Source organism: Oryctolagus cuniculus, chromosome 13 (genome assembly GCF_051225735.1).
Source record: "Oryctolagus cuniculus isolate XC-2025 breed Fujian yellow rabbit chromosome 13, ASM5122573v1, whole genome shotgun sequence".
Classification (NCBI taxonomy): Eukaryota; Metazoa; Chordata; class Mammalia; order Lagomorpha; family Leporidae; genus Oryctolagus; species Oryctolagus cuniculus.
Window position 1 is genome coordinate 67,647,735 of NC_142879.1, and position 21,701 is coordinate 67,669,435.

The 21,701-nt window shown below is 51.7% G+C and overlaps 1 protein-coding gene and 1 long non-coding RNA gene across 5 annotated transcripts in view; one reads left to right on the forward strand and one right to left on the reverse strand.

Annotated features, from left to right (window-relative positions):
- COQ8A (coenzyme Q8A) overlaps positions 1 to 19,519 on the reverse strand; it is a 43,877-nt gene extending 24,358 nt beyond the window's left edge. Inside the window, exons 1-2 of one of the 4 annotated variants that reach the window (XM_008268143.5) lie at positions 18,663 to 18,752; positions 3,923 to 3,985 (exon numbers count right to left, since the gene is read on the reverse strand). The gene's annotated coding sequence lies outside the window, so the exon portion shown is untranslated. Of the gene's footprint in view, positions 1 to 3,888; positions 3,986 to 18,662; positions 18,753 to 19,131 lie in introns of those variants that run through there. The other 3 variants (XM_008268142.5, XM_089311704.1, XM_008268141.5) reach the window with 3 other exon arrangements.
- LOC138844995 (uncharacterized) lies at positions 19,366 to 21,174 on the forward strand. The gene is made up of 2 exons (XR_011381555.2): positions 19,366 to 19,505; positions 20,960 to 21,174. It is a non-coding gene; the product is annotated as an uncharacterized LOC138844995 (long non-coding RNA).
- Positions 21,175 to 21,701: the final 527 nt, after the last annotated feature.

A 21,701-nucleotide genomic window follows, 5' to 3' on the forward strand; every position in this document is an offset into this window, starting at 1 on the left:
TGGAAACAGCTGTTTAGAAAGACCTTTGCCAGTGGCTCCAAGACTATCCACCATTGTTCACTCACTGCCCCCAGGGTCCCCAGAAATAGGCCCTGCCCAGAGACCAGGGTCTCCCATATGCCACAAGCCCCAGTATCTCCAAAATCTCACCTCATCCACTACTTGATGTCAAATCTTCCTCAGGATGTCTTCCCAAAACCTATTTTATTCAGGCTTAAAACCAATTTGACCTGAATTTTTCATCCAATTATCATAAATACATACTAAAATTTCACCAGAGCAAGCCTGCTACATGTTTTTTTTTTTTTTTTTTTTTTCATTCATTTCTTTGTCAATTGAAGTTGCCTGGCCCATTTGTACCAATGGGTGTTCAATTTTAAAAACCTGGGGCAGGGGCTGTGGCACAGGTTAATCCTCTGCCTGCAGCACCAGCATTCCATATGGGCGCCAGTTCATGTCCTGGCTGCTCCTCTTTCGATGCAGCTCTCTGATGTGGCCTGGGAAAGCAGTAGAAGGTGGCCTAGATGCTTGTGCCCCTGTACCCGCATCAGAAACCAGGAAGAGTCCTCCTGGCTCCTGACTTCAGATTGGCCCAGCTCCAGCCATTGCAGCCATTTGGGGAGTGAACCAGTGGATGGAAGACCTTTCTGTCTTTCCCTCTCTTTGTAACTCTACCTCTCAAATAAATAAGATCTTTTTAAAAAAAAATCTTAAAAACCCATTTCAGGGGCAGGTGTTTGGAACAGCCATTAAGATGCCCACATCCATACTGAATGCTGGGGTTAAGTCCTGACTCCACTCCTGATTCCAGCTTCCTGGTACAGACTCTCACAGGCAACAGGTGATGACTGAAGTATCTGGGCTTCTGCCATGCATGTGGGAGACCCAGACTGTGCTCCATGCTCCTGTCTTCAGCCTGGCCCCCTCTTGGCTATCACGGGCATTTGGGGGGGGGGAGGCAGTAGATGGGAGCTCTGTCTCTCTTTCCCTCTTCCTTGCAAACAAAATAAATACTTTTTAAAGATTTGTATAAATTCCATTTTTGGCCCTGCCCACTGCAGTGGTAACAGCATTGGGTCCCTCTGGGTTCAGTCCTAATTCTTCTAGTTTCTAACTACATGGACACTGGATACAGCCTGCAGCAGGCTGAAATCATAATTACTTTACACTAATCTTTTGAAAGAAAAAAAAACTGCTTATGAAAGGGAAAAATGTTAACAAAATAGGTTTTTTATTTTAAAAGCCATTTAAATTCCTTTGGCAACTGTAAATAACAACGACAATGGTCACTTCCAGTGATTCCCTAACTATATCTTCCTAGCTTTGTTGGTGTACAAATCCATTAAAATAAGGGGGGAAAGTCATTTAGAAAAAAGCAGCACAGAATAAGAAGTAGGCCTCTCTAAGTGCCTGCACCTTGCATGTCCGATGAACTCTCCTCACTGGTGCAAATCTCTCCTTGGATGGCGGGTACGGCCCAGGGAACAGACAGAGCCAGCTCCTCAAAGAAAGGCCGAGGAAACTCCTGGCTCCAGATCAGCACAGCTCCAGCTGTTGCGGCCAACTGGGGAGTGAACCAGTGGATGGAAGACCTCTCTCTCTCTCTCTCTCTCTCTCTGCCTCTCCTTCTTTCTCTGATTAACCCTTTCAAATAAATAAATAAATCTTTAAAAAAAAAAAAAAAGCACCCAGTGACCACAAACTACCACAGCAGTAGCAGTGGAAAATGGGCACTCACACTCAGAAGCACCCACTAGCTAAGTACTGCCCCCAGATAAAGCTATCCAGCGCTCCGCTCACTGCCATCTCCTCCCGGGATGAACATGCCTGGCTGGGGTACTCGCAGCCATGGTGTCATGTAGGCACCATCACCAGGGACATGGCCAGAGAGGCCCACTGACGCTGACAACTGAAAGCCAGAGGTACAGCAGAGCAGGGGCCTTGGACACAGGTCCCCAGCTCTACCACAACCAGCTGTTGACACTGAGAGCGAGACTCTGATCCTAATGTGCTACACAGTTATCAAAGAAATAAAGGCATTGCCTAGAGAGAGAAAGAACTAGAATAAATACAGCTTCCCACCCCAGGGACACAGCTGAGAAAGGAGCATGAGGCAGAGACTGCAAGCTGCGGGGACATCTTCCTGATGCACCTGCCCTTTGCCCAACCACAGGGCTTTCAAAGCGGCCACCTCATACATCCTTCTGACCCACACATTAGTGGGAAGTTACCTGAGGCATACAGGCCTTCAAATCTAGTCTCAAGAACTAAAATACAGAGCCGGCGCCGTGGCTCAATAGGCTAATCCTCCACCTTGCGGCGCCGGCACACCGGGTTCGAGTCCCGGTTGGGGCGCCGGATTCTGTCCCGGTTGCCCCTCTTCCAGGCCAGCTCTCTGCTATGGCCAGGGAGTGCAGTGGAGGATGGCCCAGGTGCTTGGGCCCTGCACCCCATGGGAGACCAGGAAAAGCACCTGGCTCCTGGCTCCTGCCAGGATCAGCGCGGTGCGCCGGCTGCAGCGGCGGCCATTGGAGGGTGAACCAACGGCAAAAAGGAAGACCTTTCTCTCTCTGTCTCTCTCTCTCACTGTCCACTCTGCCTGTCAAAAAAAAAAAAAAAAAAAAAAAAAAAAAAAAAAAAAGAACTAAAATACAGTCACCAGTGTTCCCTTCCTGGCTGGGTACAGTAAGGTGTGTCCACAGGAAAATGAGTTGTGCTTTTTGGGGCCAGTGCCACGGTGTAACAGGTAAAGCCACTGCCTGCGGTGCCTGCATACTATATGGACACCAGTCTGAGATCAGGCTGTTCCACTTTTGATCCAACTCTCTGCTGTGGCCTGGAAAAGCAGAGGAAGATGGCCCAAGTGCTTCAGCCCCTGCACCCACATGGGAGACCCCGAAAAAGCTCCTGGCTTCAGACTGGCTCAACTCCAGCCATTGTGGCCTTTTGGGGGGAGAACAGGCAAAAGGAAGCTCTCTCTCTCTCACTCTTTAACTCTGCCTTTCAAATAAATAATTTTTAAAAAATGAGTTGTGCTTTTTAAAAATAAGGCAGGCAACCCTGACAGGCATTAAGCAGATGAAAACATAGCACATGGGACCGCCATGGTGGAGGGAGTTCGGTTCTGAGGCCCCCATCCCCTCTCCAGCTCCCCCCACCCCACAGCCAGCACTTCCTAGGAGGCACCATCTGCTGCCATGACAGGCAGCCACAGTAGCAGAGCTTCACTCAGCACTTCTCCAGCTCCCTTTGCAAGTGTGAAGTGTGGCAGCCCCGCCCAGCTCCAACCCAGACTCTGCAGGGCACTGGCATCTCTAGGACCCAGGGGCCCCTCCTCTGATCTCTCCCCTGTCACAGCTGCTACCGAGGCCTTGGCTCTAAGGACCCACAGCAGGGTGGGTAAGCTGCTGCCTGCGATGCTGGCATCCCACATGGGCCCCGGTTCATGTCCCAGCTGCTCCACCTCTGACTCAGCTCCCTGATAAATGGTCTGGGAAAAGCTGTGGAGGGTGGCCCAAGTGGGACACGTGGAAGAAGCTCCTGGCTTCAGCTTGGCCCAGCTCTGACCACTGCAGCCATCTAGGGAGTGAATCAGCAGATGGAAGTGCTCCCGCCCACGTGCATACTCGCTCACTCGCTCCCTCCCTTTCTCCCTCCCTCTCTGTAATTCTTTCAAATAAATAAATCTTAAAAAAAAAAAAAAAAAAGTCTACAGCAAGCAGCCTAGAAGACCCTTTGCCTGGGATGGGGCAGAGGTGAACCAGGATGGAGAGTCCCTGACCCACAGGCACCTCAGGCTCAGCATGTCCTGAACCAGCCTCACCACCACTACCCCATCCTCCCAAGGAAAGCTGCCACCTCCCACCCTCACCAACCTCCTTCACTTGCCTTAGTCCACCTGGGAGATGCAACAGCCCCTTACCGTCGTTCTGCCCAGGCTGAGCTCCCTCTGATGCGTCCCCCAAGCCAATGCCAGAGCCAGCACCTTAAGAGGAAAATCCCAGTAAATCACTCCCAGGCTTCAGGGCTGCTGAGATTCAAAAGGCCCCAAAGAACCTTCATGATCCAGCCTCCCTGCATCCCTGGCCTTACGCCTACCATGTTCTCCCTACTGCCTGTGTCCCCACAGGCCCATACACTTGTAGCAGCCTCTTACCCTCCTCCAGCCTCTTCTAAGAAGCCTGCCCCTGCATGCGTGTGCTCCACCAATCACAGCAGGGCCCCTGCTCTGGAGAACTGTGTTTCTCCCCGACTGGGGTGGCAGCAGAGGACAAGGACCACATCTCTCCTCCACTCCCGTCTCTCCAGTGCGGAGCATGCAGCTTTTGCAACAGGGAATGGTGGATACTACTCATCAAACGGAATGAACACAGCTGTGCCCACCAAGGTCAATAAGGCCTGCCTCTGTGGAGTCTGGCTCTCACCCGCTTGCTATTTCCCATGCACAAACAGATCAGAGGCCTCTGAGGGCCAGGTCTGAGGAGTGGTGCTCCCAGTCACCTGCATGACTTCTCAATCACAGGTTGCTGACTCTGTAGGGACAGTAAAAAGGCCTGGGAATCTCCCTTTCTAGCAAGTTCCCAGTTGCTATGGATACTGCAGGTGGATCTTACTTTGAGAACTTCAGTGCTAGAAGAAGATAGAGGCTGGCGCTGCGGCTCACTAGGCTAATCCTCCACCTTGTGGCGCCGGCACACCGGGTTCTGGTCCCGTTCAGGGCGCCGGATTCTGTCCCGGTTGCCCCTCTTCCAGGCCAGCTCTCTGCTGTGGCCCAGGAGTGCAGTGGAGGATGGCCCAAGTCCTTGGGCTCTGCATCCCATGGGAGACCAGGATAAGTACCTGGCTCCTGCCATCGGATCAGCGCGGTGCACTGGCCGCAGCGCGTCAGCCGTGGTGGCCATTGGAGGGTGAACCAACGGCAAAGGAAGCCCTTTCTCTCTGTCTCTCTCTCTCACTGTCCACTCTGCCTGTCAAAAAATAAAAAAATTAAAATAAAAAAGAAGATATAGAGGGAGCAGAATCTTGCTCAGGACAGGCACAAAGTTGCAACAGAGACCCCTTCCTAAAAGGCTTGCTTTGCACCCACCTGCCCCTTCTCTTTCCATTAATCCTTCAAGAAGCTGAAGAACGAAAGCCCAAGTGAAGTAGCTTAAAGACAACAACCCACTGAGCCCCCACCAAGGGCTCCCACGACTATGTCAGGCACATTTCAGCCAAGACTGCTCAGGGATCTCTGAGAAGCCCCGGTGGGGCTCAGGAAGGGCCTTCTGCTCCTACCCCGCAAAGAACCAAGAACCGTCCGTTGACTTGGAGCAAGAGCATCTCAACTTCCAACCCCCGTGACGCTGGAAAGTTCCTTTACATCCTTGAACTTTTCCCAGTATCAAGTGGACTGTTTCCTTCAAGGACGTCAAGAATGTAAGTTTTGGGGAAAAGACAAACTTCTCCATCAAAATCCATGAATTTCCGTGGATCTGTCCTTTGCCATTGCCTTTAAAATCACACACCAGGGGGCTGGTGTTGTGGCCTAACAGGTTAGGCTGCCGCCTGCAACACCAGATGAAGCTCCTGGTTCCTGGCTTCGGTCTGGCCCAGCCCCAGCTGTTGCAGCCATTTGGGGGAGTTAACCAGCAGATGGAAGATCTCTCTCTCTCTTCCACCTCCTTCTAACTCTTTCAAGTAAAATAAATCTTAAAAAAAAAAAAAAAAATCACACACCAAAAAGCACTATTCAAATGCATCAGGCAACTCCAGGTTTCTATCCACCCTCAGGGGCTCTGTGAGCAGGGTCTGAAATGGCCTTACAGCCAACCAATTTCCAAAGGCAACTGAATACAAGAAAAAGAACCCAGGGCAAGAGAAAAAAGGGAAAACTTGCCCCTGTGCTTCCGCCCCACCCAGGACTGGTGAGTCAAACTTTCCCAAGGGGAGACAGACCAGGCTGAAGCCAGGCCCCATGGGCATCCCCCCTCTCCTCTCTCAGGCCATCCTGCCAAAGCCTGTTAAACCCCAGTTCCTTACACCTGGCTGCGTGTAACAACCCAGCTGCAGGAATAGAGGTAACAACACTAAACTGGCTGGGTGAGCAGTGGCACAGCCACAGCATGGAATGCTATGGACCATTAAAGTGACACTACCAGAGGTGTCTGTTCACAGAAAGTGTCTCATCTATTTCCCTGTGAAGGAAATACACAAAACAGTAGGATCCTTTCATAGGTGGGAAGGAAGCAAGAAGGGAATGGGGGTTCACAGGAAAAATGAGTGCAAAGCGTCAGGACCCTCTCCCGGCAGCTGGGTGACAGGTGCTCTGCACACTTTTCCTGCCCTTGATGTTAGACAGTGAGAGAGAGAGAGACAGAGAGAAAAGTTTTCCGTTTTTCCATTGGTTTACCCCCCCCCCCCAAAATGGCCGCTATGGCCAGCATGCTGCGCTGATCCGAAGCCAGGAGCCAGGTGCTTCTTTCTGGTCTCCCATGCAGGTGCAGGGCCCAAGGACCTGGGCCATCCTCCACTGCACTCCCGGGCCACAGCAGAGAGCTGGACTGGAAGAGGAGCAACCGGGACAGAATCTGTTGCCCCAACCGGGACTAGAACCAGGGATGCTGGTGCCGTAGCGGAGGATTAGCCTAGTGAGCCGTGGCGCCGGCCCCTTGATGTTTTCTAAAACTCCCTACAAAATAAATTATACAGAAATCATCTGCTACCTCCTGTTAATTTTTTAAAATAAGCACACACATGTGTAACTATTTTTCTTTGTTTTTGAAAAGCAGCGAGACACACAGAGTTCCCATCACCTGGTTCATTCTCCAAATGCCCATAATAGCTATGACTCGGGGGAGGAAACTCTATCCAAGTCCCCCGACAAAGGCAGCAGGAAACCAACCACTTGGGCCATCACCTGCTGCCTCCTAGAGCCTGCATTAGCAGGAAGCTGGAATCGGAAGCCAGAGCCAGGACTCAAACGCAGATACTACCATGTGGGATGCGAAGGCTTTAACTAGTAGGCCAAAGGCCTGCCCCAGCACATATAATTTTCTTTACTTATCTTTAAGGATTCATTTGCTTATTTGAAAGTCAGAGTTGAGAGAGAGAAAAAGAAAGAGAAAGAGAGAGAGAGAGAGAGAGAGAGAGAGAGAGAGAGAGAGAATCTTCGATATGCAGATACGTAATTTGTAAAACACTGCTCCATACCCCTTCAGTGCTTGTCCAGGCTGGAAGAGGCAGAGGGTAAGGCAGCAGATCAGAATGCTATAAATAATGCCTCCCCACGCCCTTAGTAATTAGCACTGTCCTTCATCAGAAGACAACTGCCCTCACGGGCTGCCAGGCAGACAGAACATGGTCATCTTATTTTGGGGAAAGAGGCTCAACTGCTCTTCTTAGAAGAGGGGTGAGAAAATCACTTGGCACAAGCAGGCAGCAGGTCTGCCTGCCTTCCCTAATATCAGCCCCTACATTAAAAGACAAATAATCACACTCAGAAAACCACAGGGTCCTACTTTACAGCTATGTAGCTAAGTGCACTGACTACATTTTTCTGAACCAAAAGTAAAGGCATGTAACATGAAAATGTCATTCTAGGGCAGGGCTCAGCAAAGCATTATCCTGGGGCCAAATCTGGCCCTGCTGCCTATTTTTGTAAATAAAATTTTATTGAAACATGGCCATGTTTGTTCATTTGTATACTGTCTACAACTCCATCACTTACTTATGTACTTATGGCTGCTTTTGTTTTTTTCTTTTTGGCTTCAACAACAAAGTGGTTGAAAGAGAGACATATGGCCCACAAAATGCTGAAACGATTACTACCTGGGCTTTTACAGAACATGTTTATTTTATTCTAGGGCAACAGAGCAAAACAAAACAGTTACTCCAGGAAACCTGGAAAAGTCAGCAGAGCTGCATCAGAGCAGCCCAATAAGGTTGGCTTTGGGGTGAGGAACCCCCACTACAGCTCCATTCCTGACCTGGAGAGAGAGACTCACCCCATCACACAGGGCTACCGAGCTGGAGACAGACAGACAAAGGGAGGGCTGGGGAGATGAACACCTTTTACTGGATTATCCAGGATGAGAGGAAGCACTCAGGCCTGGGGTAGTGGCAGGGGCGGGGGGAAGGTCAGATGCCACCTTGCTACACATCCCTCTTTCTCCTGCTACTCAGGAAGCTCACAGCCTTCACTGCTACCACAACATCCCCTTGCTCTGCGGTCAGTCCATGGCTTGGGCTGCAGCTGATATAAACCCATCTACCATCTAATCATCCCTTCAATTCTGTACTTTCTTAGCGTCCTTAACAAGAGTCCCTTTGCAGGCAAGCATTGGGTACAGGCAAGTACGTGGGCAATGAGTGTCACAGGGCTGCACACTGTTGATTCTACTCTAAGTCCTGATGGGATGGTAGTGGCCTCCTGAGGAGCCCGTAGGCTGGTCTGTCTGCCCTCGCTGTATCTACAACCCTTTCAACAGCCCAGTGGAGTCATGCATTGTAAGGGAAGGAGATTCTCAGTTGTCTCCTAGGCTAAGGACTCCATGGTCTCTTGAAAACTGCTTCAGACCATTGGGATTTTTTTTTTTTTGACAGGCAGAGTGGACAGTGAGAGAGAGAGACAGAGAGAAAGGTCTTCCTTTGCCGTTGGTTCACCCTCCAATGGCCGCCGCGGCCGGCGCACCGCGCTGATCCGATGGCAGGAGCCAGGTGCTTTTCCTGGTCTCCCATGGGATGCAGGGCCCAAGCACCTGGGCCATCCTCCACTGCACTCCCTGGCCACAGCAGAGGGCTGGCTGGCCTGGAAGAGGGGCAACCAGGACAGAATCCGGCGCCCTGACCGGGACTAGAACCCGGTGTGCCGGCGCCGCTAGGCGGAGGATTAGCCTAGTGAGCCACGGCGCCGGCCACCATTGGGATTTTTCTTGGAGCCCCATTCTGGGGCTGGCACTGTGGCTTAGTGGGTAAGCTGCTGCCTGCAGCCCCAGCATTCCACATGGGTGCCAGTTCAAGTCCCGACTTCTCCACTTCCAATCCAGCTCCCTACTAATGTGCCTGGGAAAGAAGCAGAGGAAGTGCTTGGGCCCTGCACCACATAGGAGACCTGGAAGAAGCTCCTGGCTCCTGGCTCCAGACCAGCTCAGCTCTGGCCATTGCAAACTTTTGAGAATGAACCAGCAGATGGGAGATCTCTCTGTCTCTCCCTCTTTAACTCTGCCTTTCAAATAATAAATACATCCATTAAAAAAGGACTCATTATTTAAATTTGAAAGGCAGCAATAGAGAAGGAGGAAGAGATAGATAGATAGATAGATAGACAGACAGACAGACAGATATCTTCCATCTGCTGGGTCACTCCCCAAGGGCCATAATGGCCAGGGTGAAGCCAGGAGCTTCTTCCAGGTCTCCCACGTGGGTGCAGAGGCCAAAGGACTTGGGCCATCCTCCACTGCCTTCCCAGGTGCATCAGCATTAACTGACATATGGGATGCCAGCATTGCAGGCAGAGGCTTAACCTTCTGGGCCACAGCGCTAGCCCCAAATAGCACCCATTCTCGTGCTAAGCACACAAGAGCTTGTTGAGTGGTGGGCACTCACTGTCTCCAATAAACTGAACCATGCCCCAAATATTTTTGTTTTGTGAGAAACAGAACCAGCACGACATGGTGAGGATAACCACAGCTGCTTTTGAGAATCAGGCATGTGTCAACTTCTGTCATAAGCAGAACAAAAGCACAGAGCTATGTAATCTGTCATGTTTAAAAGGAGGCAGCAGACCCATTTTACAAGTAAGGGGGTTAAGCCAGAGAGAGCTTAAAATTTTGCCCAAAGTCACACAATTTCTAAGAAGTAAAGCTAGGATCTGAATTCGTCCTGGCTCAGGAGCTGTGACATAGGTTAAGAGGAGAAAATGAGAGGTGGGTATTGTGCTGCAGCAGGTTAAGCCAAGGCTTGGGACACTGCATCAAAATACTAGAGTGTTTGGGATATCCATATCCCTTATCAGGGTGCCTGGAAATCCCACTTCTGCTTCTGATCCAGCTTCCTACAAATGTGCATTCGGGTAGGCAGCAGGAATAGCCCAAGTACTTAGGTCCCTGCCACCCACATGGGAGATCTCAGTGGAGTTCCTGACACTGGCTTCAACCTGGCCCAGTCCTGTCTGTTGCAGGCATCTGAGGAGTAGACTAATAGATGGAACCTGCTGGTGTGTGTGTGTGTGTGTGTGTATCTGTTGCAGTTGATTTCTCAATAATGTTGCAGTGGATTCGTTTCTGAGAGGAGGAGCATGGTGGGGGCAAGAGGCATGGAGTCATCACACAGACCCCGGGAGTCGGGTGAAAGCAGGCTTGAGGCAAGCAGCCCGCATACTCATTTATTTCAGTTAGTACAACAGCTTATATAGTCAAGACCAGGCAATCCGGTCAAGGGGCGGTCTATGCCCCAACCAATCACAGCTGTTGCCAGGCAGTTTCCAAAGCCATCCAATCACAGCCTTTTGCCAGGCAGGCTGTTTGCCATGTGGGTTCCAAAGCCATCCAATCACAGCCTGTTGCCAGGCAGGCTCTGTTGCCAGGTGGGTTTCAAAGCCATTCCTGAGTAACTGATGCTTGCTTGCCAGTGGCCATCTTGACATGGCCTTCTCATTCCACCACATTTCCCCCTTTTCATTTATTTTTGAGCAACGGGAGGCATGATTCTTGGCCATACCATTGTTGACCCCGTTTCCATGTGGTCTCTCAATGCAGCTGTGCCTGTCTTAGGTTGTCCCCCAGGGGATCTTACCCGTCATTGACTAACCAGCGCTCAAATCGAGAGACCACAGGATTGCTTGCTCAGATAGGGGTAGGAATGAGAAATAATGGTTATCAGGAATGGCATGACCGCACACAGGCTGTGGGCCAATTGAGGCTGACCAGAGTTAGTGGGGTACAAAACAGTAACAGATGTGGCTATGGGCAGTTTCTCAGGGTAGGATGATAGGGCAGGTGCATCTGCTAACAACAGCTGATTCTGATTGGCTGTCAGTTGCAGGCTGTTTCTGGCTGGTACCCAAATGGGCTGTTCCACATTCTCTGGAAAGACACAAGCATATCCTCGACCTTTGGTTAGCAGAGGGTGTGGTCCTTTCCATTCTCCTGTCAGGGGGTCTTTCCACCTAACCATAGGGGCTGGGTCTGGGATGGAAAGGATCCCCAGTGTTTATAAGCTGGGCTGATCCCTTGGGAATCAAAAGAAAGAAAATTGATAGTGAAAAGGACCTCAGTCAAAGCAAGCTGTGGGTCCGAGGGCATATGATTGTTGTTTTAGTCTTTGTAAGAGATCTTTAATCATCCTATGAGTTCTTTCAATGATTGCCTGTCCCTGTGGGTTGTATGGGATACCTGTGGCAGATTGTATGTTCCAAGATTTCAGGAAGGAGGCTGGTGCCGCGCTCACTAGGCTAATCCTCCACCTAGCGGCACCAGTACACTGGGTTCTAGTCCCGGTCGGGGCGCTGGATTCTGTCCCGGTTGCCCCTCTTCCAGGCCAGCTCTCTGCTGTGGCCAGGGAGTGCAGTGGAGGATGGCCCAGGTGCTTGGGCCCTGCACCCCAGGGGAGACCAGGAGAAGCACCTGGCTCCTGCCATCGGATCAGCGCGGTGCGCCGGCCGCAGCGCACCAGCCGTGGCGGCCATTGGAGGGTGAACCAACGGCAAAAGGAAGACCTTTCTCTCTGTCTCTCTCTCTCTCACTATCCACTCTGCCTGTCAAAAAAAAAAAAAAAAGATTTCGGGAAGGAATTAAATTCCTGTGATGTATACGCTGGCCCCTTATCAGTCTTTACGGTCCAGGGGACACCAAGGACCAGCTGTATCTGTGTCTCATGTGCCTTTCAAATAAATTTTTTTAAAAAACAGAAAACAAGCAAACCATGTGTTGCTAATGCACCAAACTACAAGTCTCTGCCCTCCACCCTTTGGAAGATTAACCTGTTTTTTGGATTCCCTGGGTGTGGTGGCACTCATTCAGGGCGGGACAGGGGAGGTCATAAAAGTAGCAGAAGGCAAAGTTCCAACCTCTGTTGACAGTCCAAAGAGGGACCCAGTGCAGAGAATGAACCTGCATGGGTCCAGGGCTCAAACCACAACACTTCAGAGGGCCCTGAGCAGCTTCTCGCCTTCTGCTGAGCACAGGTAACTGACGGCAGGCAAGACTGCTAAATGCCTGACAGCCAAGCCCAAAAACTAACATTTCCCACTTGAAACATTTTAAAGTAGCCAGAGTTATGGGTGCCGGTTTATGTCCCAGCTACTCCACTTCCAATCCAGCTCCCCACTAATGGCCTAAGAAAAGCAGTAGAGCCAGCGCCACGGCTCACTAGGCTAATCCTCCACCTTGCAGCACCGGCACACTGGGTTCTAGTCCCGGTCAGGGCACCAGATTCTGTCCCGGTTGCCCCTCTTCCAGGCTAGCTCTCTGCTGTGGCCAGGGAGTGCAGTGGAGGATGGCCCAGGTGCTTGGGCCCTGCACCCCATGGGAGACCAGGAGAAGCACCCGGCTCCTGCCATCAGATCAGCGCAGTGCGCTGACCGCAACGCGCCAGCCGTGGTGGCCATTGGAGGGTGAACCAACAGCAAAAGGAAGACCTTTCTCTCTGTCTCTCTCTCTCACTGTCCACTCTGCCTGTCAAAAAAGAAAAAAAAAGAAGAAAGAAAGAAAAAGAAAAAAGAAAAGAAAAGAAAAGCAGTAGAAGATGGCCCAAGTGTTTGGGTCCCTGCCATCCACGTGGGAGGCCTGCATGAGACTCCAGGATTTGGCCTGTCTCAGCCCTGGGGAGTGAACCAGCAAAGAGAAGGTATCTCTCTCCATCTCTCTCTCTATCTCCCTGTAACTCTTTCAAGTAAACAAATAAATATTTAAAAATTTTTAAATACTTGGTTTGGAGAGTGATATTGATGCCATAGTTAAAATCCACAGATTCTCTGCAGTCAGATGACCTGGGTTCAAATCCCATCACAGAACTGACTTGCTAGTGCAACCTACAGCAAGTAATGCAAGCTTATTTTGTGTTCATGAGACAGGTAGATTAGATTATCCAGGTATCAGCATTTAGGGCATATGACAGGTACAAAAAACTGTTAATTGGGGCTGGTGCTGTGGCATAGTGGGTTAAGCTGCCGCCTGCAGTGCTGGCATCCCATATGGGCAACAGTTCAAGACCCAGCTGCTTCACTTCCTGTCTAGCTCTCTGCTATGGCCTGGAAAAGCAGAAGATGGCCCAAGTCCTTAGGCCCCTGCACCCATGTGGGAGACCTGGAAGAAGCTCCTGGCTTCAGATTGGTGCAGCTCTGGCTGTTGCGGCCAACTGGGGAGTGAACCAGCTTCAATCGGGTCTCTCATGTAGGTAGAGGGGCCCAAGCACTTGGGCATCCTCCAAGGCTTTCCTGGTTGTATTAGCAGGGAGCTGGGTTGGAAGTGGAGCAGCCGGGGCTTGAACTGGAGTCCATATGGGATGCTGGCACTGCAGTCTGCAGCTTTAACCTGTTGAGCCACAGTGCTGGCCCCTAGAGAAATGTTCTGTCTTCAACCATCCTGAACCTCCAAGCATGCACAGCGATAGAGAAGGCACCAGTGGCACTCCCCCCGACCCCGTTTAAAAAAGAATTTTTATAAGTTTCCAAGTTGGCTTTTTGCACCTGCTTATGGTACAACAGAACACACAGACCAGGGAGGGGATGCTGTCATCTCTATTTTTCCTCTATTTCACCTCACGCCTTGTCTGTAAGAAGACTTAGATGGGGGCAGGTGTTGGTGTAATGGTTAAGCTAATGCTTGGGACACCTACATCCCATACTGAAGTGCCTGTGTTCATGCCCCCTCTCTGCTTCTGATTCCAGCTTCCTAATAATGTGCACCCTGGGAGGCAGTGGCTGATGGTTCAAATAGTTGGGTTCTTGCCATCCCCACAGCAGATCCAGACTGAGTTCTGGGCTCCTGGCCTAGCTCTGACGCAATCCTGGTGGTTGCAGGCATTTGGGAAGTGCAACAGCAGATGGAAGGATCTCTGTGCCCATCAAATAAAAGATGATGACGAGGACTGAGAGGAAGAAAGGGGAAACAGACAACAGGCAATTGTTCCTCAGAAGGCAAAATCTGCCCTGGCCCATTCTCTGTGAGCTCCTCCCAAGTATGAACGGGAGACACAGCAGGGTGCCCAGGCCTTTGCTTGGCCACATGTTGCACGCCAACTTTTTCAGTTGCAAAAAGATCTGAGATGTTTGCACAGGCGTCTGTCAAACAGTAACTACCTGCGGTTTACTGGGCAATCTGGTGTTACTTTCACCTCCCTCTGAGCTGATACCTGTGCCAAACACCAAATATGCCAGGCACAGAACAAACACTGAGCTTGATGCCAGGCTCTGGGAGTTGATTCACAGCTTCTTTTCATGTCTGCACATGTCATGGCATGGCAGTCCCCAGGACCCATCATCCAGGTTCTCTAGTTCCCAGATACCACATGTGCTACAATGAGCGCTGATGGGGAACACTGACAGCGAGGCCAGGGTTCCAGGCCCGGCTCAGCCACCAACCCCATATGAACTTGGGCACACACGGCTCTCCACTTTAGGCCCAAGTTTCTGCATTTCCTCATATGTAAAATGAGGAGACTGACCTGCCTGATCTCTAGTTCCCAGATTTTAGGATGGAGCCATTTATACCTGGACTGCAGAATGGTGACAAGGACACACCGCAGGGCTGCTGGCAGAATTGGGATTTAACAGGGTCTGGAAAGACTAATGCTCTCAAGAGTGCAGCACTGGCCCCCCTAAGAAAGCAGAGAGGGGCAGACTCCCAGCTTCACAAAGGCAGAGACCCGGAAATCCCACAGCTGCTCACTCAGGAAACCCACCTGTGGGAAAGTCCACGGACAGTGCAGAGGTAGCAGGGAAAGGCCAGGACTCACCCCTTGGATTCCAGCAGGAAACTGCTGCCCACTTCCCTTCCACACACGGGTACACACTCACACCAGCAGGAACAGGACCCTGGGGGCACCTAAGACAGAGCTCCAGCCAGACTTGCTCTCCAAGCCCCACCCCACCCCGCCTCATCCCGTCCCTCCCACATTAAATAGAGGGCCTCACTCCCTCTCTAGCCCAACAGAAGCAATCACATGTGAGTGCCCTCCAATTCTCAGCCCCACATCTCAGACCCTCCCTGAGGCTCTCCCTAGTCCCATCTTCTTCCACGCTGGCCATGGCCTTCTCCTTTCTCTGCCAGGACCTTGCCCCTGACCTATTTTTTTCCTTCACCTTCCATCTCTCCTTTCACAAAAGCCTGCTCCCTGAAGCCCACGTCCACTCTCAGCTCTCCGTACCAAATGCTAAGAAACCTCCCCTTGACTGCTCACCATCCACCTCCCAACACAGCTAACCTCTCCCAAGGACTGGGTGTACCTGCTGTCTTTCCTGATCCCTCAGTCCCACCCTTTAGGAACACCCAGTGGCTCAAACCAGTGGGTTCCTGCACCCCTCTCCCCACTACACCCCACAGCCTCTCCTGCTGGTCCCACATACTTCGCTGAAACTCTCTCCTCCCTTTCTCTGGCCTCCACTTCCTCTACCTACTCCACAGCCTGGAGGCGCTCCCAGGCTGCTCCTTAAACAGCCTGCTTCTCCACTATCTGTGCTGTCTCCTGGACTGTGCCAGCCTCCTCTCAGCTTCCTCACTGATATCTCCCTGGGATCTCTCAACCACTTAAACTAATTCTAGAACACACTTAATTATACACATACATACCACATGGCCCCATGACAGTCCCACAGGCAACTATAAAGTGGCAGAGGGGAATTTTGGAGGGAGATGGAATTGTTCTATATCCCTACTATGATCGTGGTTATGTGACTATATGCATTTATCAAACTGCGCTCATCTGCACACCCAAAAGGGTAAATCTATTGAATGTGAGTGATAATTTAACAGGATGGAAAAATTTAGACCCACTGGTATCTCAACCATATCATGTCTAAAACTAACATCATCGTCTTCCTCCAAATCAGCTCCTCCCGTGCCCTCTATTTTCAGTGACACCATCACCCAGCTCCTCCACCCAGACAGAAATCACAACTGGTTAGCGAGTCCAAAGTTCCACCTGCATGTATCCCCGTGAAGCTACACCTTGAGTTTCAGCTCCCCTAGCCGCCACCACCACCTGGGACTCAGGCCACCCTCCCCCTGTAGCCCCTGCCCAACTCAGAAGGAGCAGGGCCCTTGAACTCCTCCACTTGCACCAGCTCGCCTTCCCACGGCTCCTCCAAGTTCCTGGCTGTTGTTTCACAGGAATGCCAGAACTATTTGCAGATGCCACTGTCACATCAAGACAACTCTCCATCTAAATATTCCTGGCTAATTTAGCACAAGGCTCTTGTTTCAACTGACAAAGATAATGACTCAGTGTCCATGGATTTGATGGAAAATTTTCCTGCCAAGTTTTCAACTTCCCAATAACAGATTTCTGCAAACTCTTGGAGAAAGAAATGACCTCTCTCCCTGATTGTTTTCGAGAGGCAACAAAGCGTCCCCAAAGTGACCAAGGAGTGTTACAGGAAGTGGTGATATACCCTCCAGCCCCAACTAACAAGAAAAAACAATTTGTACCAAGAGCTTGGGATGTTTTTCCTTGCCCTGAGTAATAATCAGGGTTCAGCTTTTCTGCATAAACATTAGTTTGGAATTTAGAAGTTTGGGGCATAAACACCAGGTTACACTGATGGAAAAGTCTAGATTCAGAAGTAAAGTATCTTTCTCTTCACAAAAAGCAATGGCTTGCTGTCTTCAACACTGATGCTTCAATCAACCACAGAAGAACTCCACAAACTACACACACATGCATCCTGCACGACAGTTGTACATGTAAATATACACATTTGAAATGCAGCCACAAGCCTCCTCCCACATTCCACCACAGAGAGGGAGCTGTCTGAGCAAAGAGTGAGGTTGAGTAAAACATCACCTCGGAAGAGCCACTTACGGACAATGCCAGCATTCAGACAAAAAACTTAAACTCCATTGCTCACTACTCAAAAATCAGCCCATGGTGATTCTTGTACCCATCCCCCCAAACCTCGTAGTCCTCCACTTCTTCAGCACTCCCACCCTGGCCAGCTGCTGAAGCCCACCCAGCAGGCACAGTAAATGCTCATGCAGGTTTCACCTTTGCCCCCCCATTCCCCCAGGTGCACAGGTGAGCTTCCTTTAAAGCCCAATTACTAAGGCTTCTATCACTGGTTTGGGGCAGGAGGCAGGATGCCTAAACCTCTCAAATACTCCCGAGTATTTCCGGAGAGGTTCCAGAGAGGTCCTTGGCAGCATGGGATGACCATTTTTAGAGTCTTACCTAAGTAGTTATCAACCAGAGGTGATTTTGCCCTCTAGGGCCCACTAGGCAATATCTAGAGACATTCCTGATTATCACGGCTGGGCAGAGTGGGGGGCAGCCTCTCTTCCAAACGAGACAGTCTTCCCACAGTCCTCAGCTGGCATCCATACAGCTCCTCTGGCAAGGAGGTGGGCCTGGCATGCCCTCCCTGCACCTTCAAGGCCCAAGTTTTCCAGGGCTGCAGGCTCAGCTGGGGCTGGGAGGTTGCACACAAGCTAACACCCATCAGGAAGCTGATGTCTCTTACCCAGCACCCAGACTTGTCCCTGTAGCAATCTCCATTCTTTTTTATTATTATTATTTTTCTTATTTATTTGACAGAGAGAAAGGTCTTCCTTCGTTGGTTCACTTCCCAAATGGCCACCACGGCCGGCGCCTTGTGCCGACCCAAAGCCAGGAGCCAGGTGTCTCCTCCTGGTCTCCCATGCGGGTGCAGGGGCCAAGCACTTGGGCCATCCTCCACTGCCCTCCCGGGCCACAGCAGAGAGCTGGACTGGAAGAGGAGCAACCGGGATTAGAACCCGGCGCGCATATGGGATGCCCGTGCTTCAGGCCAGGGCATTAACCCACTGTGCCACAGCGCCAGCCCCTATTCTTAAAAGGCACGGGGGAGCCGCTGCTTCTGGGTAATGAGTGGGGATGAGCCAGGGGAAAGCTCGTGTTTAAGGAATTAAGCCCTAACTACTCATAAGATCCCAAGTGTTGGAGAAGAAAGAGGAACGGCCAAAGAAAAACGAACGGAAGAATGAACCAATGACAATAACAGCTCCCTTCCCCGGGTTCCCCAAAACCCCCACCTGTGAAGCCCAACAGCCGGCTCGGGTCAAAAGTCAAAGCCTTGGCACAAACCTGCAGCCCGGGGCAGCTAAAGGCCCCCAACACACAGTGCAAGGGGTTTCAAGTGAAGAGACACACGACCAAGAGAGAGCGAGGCAGGAAAGCTGCTCGGGCCACCGAGAGGGGCGGACAGCGGGCGGCACTGCGTGTCCCAGGCACGCAAGGCTCGGCACGCCGGCCCTCGTCCCCTCCCCCAGACAGGCCTAGCGGGCTGAGGTGGTCACCGGGGTAGGAGACAACGGCAGAGCCGCCACCCTGGCACCTGTGGCGCGCCCCAGAGCTCACGGCACGTGAAACTCGCAAAGGGAAGTCGCGCTGTCACTTGAGGAGAATGCAACGCTGGCCCAAGCGGGTGACGAGGCCAGGTGCGGCCGCCGTAGACAGAGCCCGGACACGGGGAGGGTGGGTGGCTGCCTTACCCGGCTGCAGGAAGCTGGGATCTGCGGTCACCTTCGCGCGGCCTCCGCGCGCTGGCCGTAGTGCTGGCGACCAACACGCGCTCCGGATCTGTTTACCAACTCGCCCGCGCCCGGGGAGGCCCAGCGCCAGCTAGCCCCGCCCCCGCGGCACTCCCATTGGCTGCGCAGCTGTCGCCGGCCGAACGCCGAGCGGCGCCGGGGAGCGTGCTCGGCCCGTGCTCCCCACCCGCAACCAATCGGGACTGAGGGCAGAGTGAAAGGACCCAATGGGAGGTTGCTCAGAAGGCAGGGCCCCTCCCTCTCTGCCCTACCTTGGCTCCCCGCTGCCCTTTCCCCTGGTTGGAAACTCCGGGCTGGAGGATCTTCTGTGGGACGGGTGCTCTCCACGCGTGCGCCCTGAGCACGGGCCCTTTTCGGAGCTAGGGCGGTGTGCGCGGCGGCCATGGTGTGCCGCGTGCTGGTCACTTGCCTGCTGGTGCTCGCCGGGCCTCCGAGCGGGTCTGGCCAGGAACTGAGGCTGTAGGGGAGCAGGCAGGACTGCAGAGGATCCTGCTGCTCTGAGGACGGGGCGAGGCCCGCTCTCTAGCCCACCGCAATTCCCAGTTTCCACGAAAAGCCGAAGGCAGGGCGCGGCGTCCCGGGCCCTCCTTTATCCTGTTTGGTGCTGCGGCTGCCTGTGTTTGCAGTACGTGGGCGCCATCCTCTAGGGCGTTGGGGGCTCGGGGCAGAGGCGTCCGTGCTCGCCGGCAAGCCTACTGGGACTGGGAGTAGGACTCTCGCTGACCGCCGGAGACCTGCGCCCGCTGGGGACGCGCACCTGCCGCCCGCCGGCTCCGTCAGCAGGTGCAGTGCTGCCCTCCACCCCCACCCCACCCCACCCCCACCCCCAGGAGGGACTCCCCGCCACGGGGCTCCTCGTTGAGAAGGAAAGTTCCAGCCGAGATCTGGCGGTGTTCGCTGGGATGATTCTCAGACACCGGCCTGCAGCTCAGCTGTTTGTGGTTCTCATAGAAAGAACAAGGACAGGCCGGCGCCGCGGCTCACTAGGCTAATCCTCCGCCTGCGGCGCCGGTACCCCAGGTTCTAGTCCGGGCTGGGGCAACGGATTCTGTCCCGGTTGCTCCTCTTCCAGTCCAGTTCTCTGCTGTGGCCCGGAAAGGCAGTGGAGGATGGCCCAGGTCCTTGGGCCCTGCACCCCATGGGAGACCAGGAGGAAGCACCTGGATCCTGGCTTCGGATCGTTTCAGCGTGCCAGCCGCAGAGCACTGGCCATAACGGCCATTTGAGGGGTGAACCAAAGGAAAGAAGACCTCTCTCTCTCTCTCTCTCTCTCTCTCTCTCTCTCTCTCTCTCTCTCAACTCTGCCTGTCAAAAAAAGAAAAGAGCTTTTCATAAAATTCAAGCCAAAGACTGGCCCTGTACTGAGACGTCTCCTTTAATATCATTACAGCACCTGGAAAATTTCAGTTAGCTGTTCTATGTTGATGACTACATGGGGAGGGGGTGGGGTGGCGGTGGTAATAATGTATCACAATGACATCCAGAAGGGAGCCTGACTTCCCAGTTCCTCCTGACCACCTGGAGCTTGACTTCCTGGAGTCTGATCTGGGTTTGTTAGTGTAGTGAGGGTGAACGGAACTGGCAGCCCTGTAGCAGGCTTCCACACCACCGCGTCCTTAGAAAAGACCAAGGGCGTGTAGTGCTTCCTCCTACACTGCCTGCACCCCTCCAGCGGCCCGTGGGGAAATGGGGTCCCGGCCCCTTCTTGTGTATTACAAACTGTACCCTCCAGGCTGCAGCTGCGTGAGGGTGGGATTTTGAACAGCTCCTGTTTCTACTGCTCCAAGTGGGAGACCAGGAGGAAGCCCCTGGCTCCTGGCTTCAGATCGGCGGGCCGTACTGGCCATTTCGGGGGTGAACCAACGGAAAGGAAGACCTTTCTCTCTCTCTCTCTCTCTCACTATCTAACTTTATCTGTCAAATAAATAAAAAAGAAAAGGATCCTTACATTTTACAAATACACAATTATTTTCAGAATAATCTGATATGTAGGATTATCTTTAAAATATTACAGGGCTGGAGAAATGAATGTATCATGAGTTAATAACAGTGGAAGGGGAATGATGGGCATGTTGGAGTTCACTATATTATTCCCTACATATGTTGTAGTTCTCCATAATAAAAAGGTCTTTAAAAAAAAAAAAGCTGCAGGGGCCTCTGCCTGTGGTACCAAAATTCCATATGGGTGCCGGTTTATGTCCTGTCTGCTCCTCTTCTGATCCAGTTTTCTGCTATAGTCTGGCAAAGCATTAGAAGGTCGCCCAAGTGTTTGGGCCCCTGCATCCACATTGGAGACCCAGAGGAAGCTCCTGGCTCCTGACTTCGGATCGACTCAGCTCCCGCCATTGAGGACATCTGGGGAATGAACCAGCAGCTTGAAGACTTCTCTCACTGCCTCTCTCTGTAACCCTACCTCTCAAATAAATAAATAAAATCTTAAAAAAAAAAAAAAGCTGCGAAGAAAGTGCAGATTACAGATAACATCAATAATACGTTCAGGTGAATAATAAGAAACTGAGTAACAATCATTATACTTCGTCAGCCTCACTACAAGGTAAGAACAAGGACAGATGTAACTATAGCTGATAAGAAAACAGCCACAGAATCAGCAAGGAAACCTCTTTCAGAAACCTGATTTCATTCACCGTTAACTTATTCAAGTGTCTACAGTGCCTTAAGACATTAGTTAATGATCATAGGATGCCATCTTAATTAACAAGACATTTTTTCAAATGTATCTTAAAACTTCAACTGTGTGTCTCTTTCCTAATGGACATCATATATTAATACAATAATAAGCATTATACACAATCAAACAAATATGTAGGTACACTTGCATAGATTGGAGGACATATGTGTTCTCCCAGTAGCCAAGGTGGCCATGCCTGGGGCTCCCAGATGAGAACATGGGATCCCATGATCTCCCTCTGACCTCCAAGCTCCTTTAGTAACAGAGGCAGCAGACACACATATATGTCC